Source organism: Urtica dioica, chromosome 12 (genome assembly GCF_054948205.1).
Source record: "Urtica dioica subsp. dioica isolate 48M chromosome 12, U.dioica_male_clone48M_v1_H2, whole genome shotgun sequence".
Lineage (NCBI taxonomy): Eukaryota > Viridiplantae > Streptophyta > Magnoliopsida > Rosales > Urticaceae > Urtica > Urtica dioica.
In genome coordinates this window covers 5,021,886-5,031,473 of record NC_142767.1, presented here as the reverse complement: position 1 = coordinate 5,031,473, position 9,588 = coordinate 5,021,886, and positions in this window count along the sequence as shown.

Genomic DNA, 9,588 nt, shown 5'->3' with positions numbered 1-9,588 from the left:
TATAAGTGCATAGTCATGTATTTTTATTAACATTGTCAAGTTTATGGAATACACAAGGTGATACGACCACTATCCAGTAGAGCATTCAGATCAGTGATGAAACCCAACCCATTGAAGAGCAGCCCGAAGAAGAGCCAAGCCCAACCCGTCGTAAACTCAAGAAACCTCGGTGGATAGGAGATATTTGTTGAGGTGTTATTGTCATTTTTAGGTATTTTAGTTGAAGTAGCAAACCTTCTAGAGGATATGTCATAAATAAACGTGTTAGACTTATATTGGATAAAGAAAGGAATTTTGTTAGGGATTGATACGGAGAATCACTATATGATGTACTGATGTATTGATTGAGGGGTAATGAGAATTTTCTAGAGTCTTTCATTTTCCAAATCTTTATTTGAAGAGGAAATGCTCTGATATTTTCTATAGCAGGACGTATCATTGGTGCTTTCATCTCTATCACCATGGAACTCGCCGATCTCCTCGTTGCCCTTCAACCACAACTCGAAGCCATGATGACCACGGTCGATTCCCAGTCTGAGTCCTTCCACAATTCTTTGAAACAACAAGGGTTTGCTCTGGAGTCCAAGCTCGTGAACCTCCGTGATGATATCTACCAATACCAACCCCGCTCAGCCAGCTCCAACTCCATGCCAGCGCCGGGTTCCGGCCAGATTCACCAGTAATAACACCCAAAACCAGTTTCTTCGACTCAGTGGACTCAACTCGACATCCCACGATTCGAAGGTGACGACCCCACGGATTGGCATTTTCGGATTGAGGCCTTCTTCGACTTCCACGGTATACCGGTAGAGGCCAGATTGCAGACTGTGTCCTTTCACCTAGAGGGACGAGCAGCGGCGTGGTTTCAGTGAGCGCAGCAGAATAAAATTGTTCCAACCTGGTCCATTTTCCTCGCGGCAGTGCGCTACCATTTCGGCTCGTCGGTGTTCGACGACCATGAGGGATAGCTCTCGAAGCTTACTCAAACCGGCTCGGTCACTGAATACCAAGCCCAGTTCGAAGAACTCCTCAACAAGGTTAATGGAATCTCAGAACCCTTGCTTATTAGTTTCTTCATAGCCGATTTAAAATCTCATCTCCGTCGCGAACTTCTATTTCATCGACCAATGACGCTCATGGAGACATTTTCCATGGTACGTGCGTACGGTGCTCGCGCAGACAACACGTCATGCAAATCCAAACCTTGGTCCCACCATTTCAGCCCAAATACCACGTCAGCCCTCAACGATCAACGAATTACTTGATAATGTAATGACCCAATTTTTTTTAACTTGTTATCCAATTAAAAGCTTGAAATTTCATTTCATACTTGCCAATTTTTTTTTTTTTTTGAAAAACTAGAACATAAACAATTATTTATTCTCAACTAAATACTTTAACTCTATAGTATAATAATATAAATAAATACAAAAAATATTTCTTCATAACTAAGATAATTATTTTGTCTTCGAGAGGTTATAAATATGAAAAAACATGCTTAACACATTTATAATAATAACATGGTAGCGGAAAACGTTTTATTTAGCGTAACGGTATCCATCCCCACCCTTTACTCTTGTCGCCACCATGATCCCAACTCAAAGTCATTTACCTTGCACATTTCCTACAATGCGAACGAAGAAAAACATATACAAACATGTGAGCTAAAGCTCAGTGAAATTCATGTAAAACTCACATAACATTTTTTCTACATAATAATAAATGAACATTATAAAGGTTTATTAAGTCTTATTATCAACGTGATACATATCTTGTTACTTTATTCATGATTTACGGGGACCCCTAGTGATCATATCGTATCGTGCGCACTGAGGCTTATGGAAACAATGCGGCCAAACATTGATTCCCCCTCCCTGAACATGTACGACTCACCTTATCGAGACATAAATGTTTACGATGTGGGTCGCAAGAACCTACACTGGCGTAGGCCGATACGTCACTTACTTAGTGTTCTCACTTGCATTCTTATTAAATCATTTGCATAGTTAAGTTCATGAAATAAAATAAGTCTAAAGTATACTTGAAAATTCTTCGATAAAGATACTTTTCTACATATTAAACATAGTTCACAAATATGGTAAGATAAAATTGGAAACATAATCACGTAATCTAACATGCATGTAGTAATAAAATCATACACATCCATAAAATTAAATAATACTTGCACATAATATTATTTTGAACTCATTCACATTGTACTGAGATGAACTCACCTATCCATTTCAAGATATTTAGCACTCGAGCTAGGAATCTAACTCTTTCTCAAACCTATATGAAATTAACTTATGAGCTTCTATAATCTATTCTTACAAAACAAATCTTAGGGGATAAAAGACCTATAAGAATATTAAAACTCTACAAACGATCTAAGGCTCGAAAAAACATGATGCTTATCGAAAATATAATTTGAAAGTTTGTAAAAACGTTGCTGGAAAAATTACTTTCAGAATGACCTATAGTTACACTTTTGTTAATTACAGATAGATCCTGAGTCGGAATTCGGTGATTCTTTTTACAAAACAACAATAACATCTATACCTTTAAAATGACATATTAAACTTAATTTTATAATATGTAAAACGTTCCCAGAATTATTTTGAAGTTCATTGAACAAATCTGTCCGGATGAGAAAACAATTTCGGCACACAACCTTGAAAGTACTCGTTAAAACTCTTTAAAATTCTTTTCTGAAATTTCTTTTTGGAACATTTAAAAGACATAATAGATATATTACAAAAAAAATACTTTTAAATTAAAACTATTACAGCAACCTGTTTAAAAATATACTCCATAGCATGACATCACTTCTCGGGTCCTAAGGATATCTCTCGAGCAGTGTGCATTTAGAGGATTTATTTGAACAAAATAAACACAGAAAACACTTATAAAAACATATTATAAAAGAAGGCATATGTAGAACTCCATTAACAATTTTAGTATTTATAAGTGATAAAAACTAATTACCAAAGTTATATAAAACAAAAGGCAGATTTGAAGGGAAAAAAAACATTTCATGCATGCATTGTAAGATTCTAGCTTCTAGAGTTGGATAGGAACATGGAAATAAAACTAGAACAAGAACATACTAAGGAACTATAATCATAAATAATTAAAAGGGGAAATTGCTAACCTCATGGACTTGAAGAAAAGGCAAGAATTATACTTCTCTTTGATCTCTAGAAGGAATTCTAATGGACTCTATATTTTTTTGAATTGTTTCTCTCCACTCTAACTAACTCTCTTCTCTATAGACTTTAGAAATTTTGTGATGAGGCTAGATGGCTTGGAGAAACCGTGCAAGTCTACCTCTCTCACTCTTCTATTTTTTTAATTTTATTTCCTTAATGAAAGACACCCAAAACCTTATGTTGTCAATGGTGCCCACAAGAAGAGTAGTAGTGTCTATTTATGTACATTTGATGTCATATAGTCTTACGAAGACTCTTGCTTGTAATTGCTTATTCGTTAATAAAAAGTTGAAACGTTCATTCAATCTTCCTTGTCTGAAGCTTTATGATAAAACCATAGTATTTTAGTCCATAAACAAACTAAACAACTTACGAAGAGACAAATGTCGATTTGCATGAACAAACTCTTCGTAGTTTGCTTAAATCGATATATTCGCAATCTTAGGGTCAAAGGACTATTGACCTCAGTATGATTGTTAGAAGAATCTATGATGTCTGGTTATGAGGCATTGAGAGTTTGGGACTCTATAGTTCTTCTAGGTATCTTCCGAAGGTACTGAATTGACCAGTGCACTTCTAGAGACAATATAAGAACAAACCATTTAACCTCTTATGTCTCGAAGTCACTATGTATGAATTGCATCATGCTTACATTAATCCTGAAATGAGACATGCCATTTCACACCTTAGTATTCTCATTTGAGAAAGTCAAAGTTCGGACTCACTATGTGATTCCGAACAAGGCCTATTGGTGAAGTACTAAGTTGTGAGTCTGTCATGAGTAACTTTGTGAAGTTCTCATATATATGGAATTCATGTACAAGATTGCTGAAATGCAATGTATGTCACCTCATGCTTTGTTCCTTGGAGTGTGAATAAATGAACTGGCCAGTGTCCAAATTGAATCCTGACTCTTTTGGATGAAACAATGTGACTTGTTAGCTCTTCGTCAATGCATTGTTTCTAACTTATTCACAAGCGACAAAAGAGTTGAGGAAATAACAGCTAGAAGGGTAAAATGGTAATTTAGTAAATCCCGACTAGCTGATGACATTCATGAAGGGTAAACATAGATAATATTCAGTGGATCCGCTCATTATAATTAGGTCGAATTCTTGAGTAGAAAACAAATTCATTTGAACCGAGAGATTTTCAGTGTCAGCTATTTAGTGGAGTCAGTTGGCATTAAGCTAAACTTGGAAAAGGTTTGTGAACTTTTGAGTCCAAGTGTTTAGCTCAAGCTTTGTTCATTTGGGTCCATGAGGTCACTGTCACGAATCACATCGATAGGAATAGTTAAACTGGAAGCTAAGTCAAAACAAGAACGAAAATAGTCAAAAGGGTATTTTTGTCTTTTGAGACATATGATGAAATGAATGTCAATAAATTTTTTGACAAGTTCATTTGATGACTTAATGTCACTCGGCCATAACTTGATTATTGGGCCTTGTGAATTAATTTCATTTCATAAGAATTTTATTGAAAATTCTTAATGGGCTTTTCTCATGTTGTCATGAACAAATGAAGAAGCTTCTAGAAGCTCCTTCTAGATGAGAATGGGCGCCCAAATACCTAAGAGAAAGAGAGTTTATTTTGTGCATAAATGTATTTAGATACTTGCCAAAAGAAAAAGAGGAAACAAATTTCCTCCAAGAGGAAAGTGGGAATCGGCCAAGTGAGAGACAAGGCAAGGCCTTGAACAAAATAGGAAACAAAATCAAGGCTTCTAGAAGCCTTGAGTTGGCCGAGTGTCTCAAAGGGAAAAAAGAGGAAATTGCTCATGAATATGTGATATTCTATAGAAGAGGAAACTACCTTATTGAAGGTGAGACCTCTCCTATAAATAGGAGCCGCATTTCCTCACATTTCATTCATCCAAGTTTAAGAGATTTGAGAGACTCTCTCTCTAGAACTTGTGGCCGAAAATCCTCTCTCTCTCTCTCTAGTTTATTTTCGATTTTTTCTTGTCTTGGCACCTAGGTCCTCACTCGACCTAGTGTTTAGCTCTGCGACTTTGAGACTCGTTCTTAAGTCGTAGTGTTTAAAAGTGCCCACTCACTAATTCCTTCTTTTCGAGTGATTTAGTGATAGAAACTTTCGTGGTTGCTCGAGGTGCCGAGGAAAGAAAGAGAGACGTGCTGCGAGGGGAGACGAGCGTTGCAAACTTTCCACAAGCTTCTTCAAAGTTCAAGCTTCAAGAAAGGTTAGTAAACTTCTAGCTCATATTGGTTTTTAATTACATGTACTTGCACTTGTCTAGGTTAGTAAAAACTGTTTTACTTGTAAAAGAAAATTTTTAAAATTCCGCCGCTTACCGAAGCGTTAATTATTTTCTCAAACCCTAGATCGATTCCAACAAATGGTATCAGAGCTATGGTCAAAGATTAGCATGTACATGTTTTTAAAATTATGAGCTTGAAAATCGTTTTCGAAAGTTTACTAATTTTGTGACAAGTTAGAATTGTAATCTTAGATTTTTTTTAATTTATTGCTCATGTCTTTAAATTAAAAACCATGTTGTTTTTCTATGATTTTGGGATGTTTTTAGAACACATTAGAATCAGTTCTAAAAGTTTTTAATTTTTTATATTGAAAAACGTGTTTTAAAGGTTTGAGAAATTTCGAGTAAATTTTTGTGACTAGTTTTGTTATCTTACTAGTTTCTTATTTTTACTTGAATCGTTTTATGTTTGTTGTTATTTCTTTTATATCATGTTATTACCTTGCTAATAAAACACAAATAAAAGCTTTAACAACCTTCATAAAACGTTCCGTTACACTCGATTCTTTTTCGCACCTTAAAAAGGACCAAGCTTTAATTATTTCTTTTTCTTCGAGCTGGAGTAAACCCGCATTAAAAGTGGCATAACTCTCTGCTAATAAATCTAAATTTAATTATTCTTGAATCAAATTAAAGCTCTGTCTGTCCTCTGTCCAATGCCACCGGTTTCGGCTCAAAAGGACATCGGAGCCGCCAGATATGGCGATTTTACTCCGAGGTGCGCGGCTGTCTGAAACTCCAGTTTTTTAGAAATCCGGATTTTCAAACCCCACTACCATGAGTTATAGAACTCTAATGAGAAAATTTTCTTGAGCAAAAATGTTTTTCATATGATTATAAACATGATGTGTAAGATTAAAAGTTTTTATTTTTGAAAGATTAATTGAAATTGAATTTTTACAAAACTAGTTTGAATTTTGAAAAACCGTTTTCACTTTCAAACTTGAAAAATATTTTGTCATCCAAATCAAATAAATTTTCAAAATGTTTTCAAAACTATATCTATATCACATATGTTCAAAATCTATATGCTCTTGAAAATTTAAGTGGGAGGTCTCCTTGTAGACAAGCTGAAAAATAAAAAGATGTGTAATCTCAAACTTTCAAATGTTCGAGTGAGTTGAAGTTCACACTTCCCTCACGCACTTTCCCGAAATAGAAAATAGGAAAAGATCGAGTATGTATCTTGTGCCTTTATGCACTAATACTGCTCTGAACATGTCGATCTAGGATTCTCTTCTAGTTGTCCGCTCTGTCGCTCTATAACTAGGAAATTTGTTTCCGAACTTATAAGAGTCGATGAACCAACTCCAAAAACTAAGTGGGAGGGTTATATTCGTTGTTTGTAACCCGCGATCCCCAACACTAGTGAAAGATGCAATAACGTGGGACTAAGAGCCGCTCTTGCGACCCTCACTTAAATGTGAGTACTCCAACGCATTATTGCTTCGATCATTGCTCAATGAGCTACGTCCGAGAGTGATGCAATGATGACAAGGCCTCCCCTTGGGGGATTGTTTTTCAAAGCTGATCTTTTGGACTAAGTGGTTGGTTACACACTTAGGCTCAATCCCTAGTAATCCTCCCTTGAGGCTCTGCGAAAGGATGTGAGTGATCAAACCAATTTAAAAGGTGGCTAGTCAAAATAGATGTATTGACATCTTGGCTTAGCATTAATGATGTGTCATTTACTTATAAAAGGAGATTTTTTGCGGCCTTCTCTTGAGGGAGTAAATTATCGTTTGGTTTATAACACATTTGGATTTTATAAAAGTGTTAATAAAACTTAAATCCTAAACCAAAGACTAATCATAAACTTGTTTCAACTTATATAGGCAATATGTCTTTCAACCATCTCTCTATCTTTCTTTCCTCGATCAAACTCGAAAACGAAAACTACGTAGATTCGAAACGTAACCTCGACATAATACCTACCGTTAACAAGCACAAATGGGTACTCACCACCCCGTGTCCTCCTCTGACGAATGATGATTCAACTCAGGAGGACAATGACGCCTTAGCGGCCTGGCTTCGATCCGATGAGATTGTGAGGTGCTATATCTTGGCATCTATGAACAATATGCTGAAAGAGCAACATCGTGACATCGAGACTGCCGCTGACATGCTCTACAATCTCCTTGAGATGTTTGGAGGGCAAAGGCGTCAAATAAGGCTACAAGCAGTCCGACAGTTTATGAACTGTCATATGCAGGCTAGGACTCCTGTTGGAGACTTCATGATACTGATCATTAGTTTTCTGAATAAAATGGAAATCCTAGGATCTGAGATTGATGGGAAGAATATCATAGATATGATCTTAGAAACTCTCCCCGCATCTCTTGATACCTCCAAGATGAACTTCATAAACAAGCTAGAGTACACTGTTACCAAGCTTATGAAGGGACTTCACACTGCTGTAGGTCTCACTGAGAGAAAGAGGAATCAAGGAGAGGCACATGCTACTGAGCAAAAAGCCTCCGCCTCTGGAACTGTGAAGAGACCTTACAAGGCCGATAAAAGGAACTGTCCTGCCTATCTCAAAGCAAAGGAACATAGTATTGTACTAGTTACTAAAGCATGCTTAGTAGCTGATAATGTATCAACGTGGATTCTTGACTCCGCTGCTACTAACCATATTTGTTGTTCCTTGAATAGTTTCAAGAAAACCAAAAGCTTAGATGAAGGCGAGTTCTGTTTCAAATGGGGTGATGGGAGCCTGGTGTCTGCGAAGGCTGTGGGATCCGTGACGCTGACTTTTGAAGACCGCACTTTAAACTTGAATAATGTTTATTTTGTTCCTACCTTTGGGAAGAACTTAATATATGTTGCTCGTCTTCGTGAGCAAGATTATTGTTTAAAGTTCATTAAGAATGAAATTCGTATTTCGTTTCCTGATAATTCTTTTGTCACTGATGCATGTATGAAGAATGGTCTTTTTTACATCTATCCCACTCAACCTTCTCTTTTAGACACCGAAATAGATAACGATCTAATTAGGGAGCCAAAGAGGATCAAACTTTCTGAATCCTCTGATCTAACAAAATCAACATACCTATGGCACTTAAGACTTGGTCATATCAGTCTAGATAGGATTAAGAGACTTGTGAGGGACGGTCCACTCCAAGCCTCTGCAATAGGTTCACTACCTACTTGTGAATCCTGCATAGAAGGAAAAATGACTAAGCGACCTTTCTCTGATAAGGGTCGAAGAGCCACTGAGTTTTTGGAGCTAGTACATTCTGATGTATGTGGTCCGCTCAGTCAACAGGCACGTGGAGGATACGAATACTTCGTTACCTTCACTGATGATTACTCAAGATATGGGTTTGTCTATTTGCTTAAACACAAATCCGAGACCTTTAACGTATTTAAGGTCTTTAGGGCTTTAGTGGAAAAGCAAACTGGTAAAGTGATCAAAACCCTTCGATCTGATCGAGGTGGTGAGTATATGTCTGGAGAGTTCGATGACTTTCTTAAAGAAGAAGGTATCGCTTCTCAGCTTACCGCACCTGGCACACCTCAACAAAACGGAGTGTCAGAGAGAAGAAACCGAACTCTTATGGAGATGGTTAGATCAATGATGAGTTACTCATCACTCCCGCTTTCCTTTTGGGGATATGCCCTCGAAACAACCGCTTACATTCTGAACCAAGTTCCGTCCAAAACGGTTCCTGGTACTCCTTATGAACGATGGACTGGCCGTAAAGTGAATCTTGGCCGCATCCGAATTTGGGGTTGCCCTGCACACGTGCTGAGGCGAAAGACTAGCAAGTTGGCTAGTAGGTCAGAATTGTGCCTGTTTGTGGGATATCCAAAGGAAACCAAAGGTTTTACTTTCTATAGTCCCGAGGACGATAAGACTTTCGTTAGCACGAATGCTCGTTTCCTCGAGGAGGACTTTATGAAAGATGCAAAACCTAGAAGCAAAATTGTGCTTGAAGAAAAGTTGGGTGAGGAAGCTTCTACCTCATCTGTAAGAACTGTTCTTACCCCAACTGAAACACAACCTAACTCATCAGAATCTCGTCAAGTAGTACTTAGACGTAGTGGGAGGGCTACCTAAAAGCCTGACAGGTACATGTCTTATGGAGACTCTCT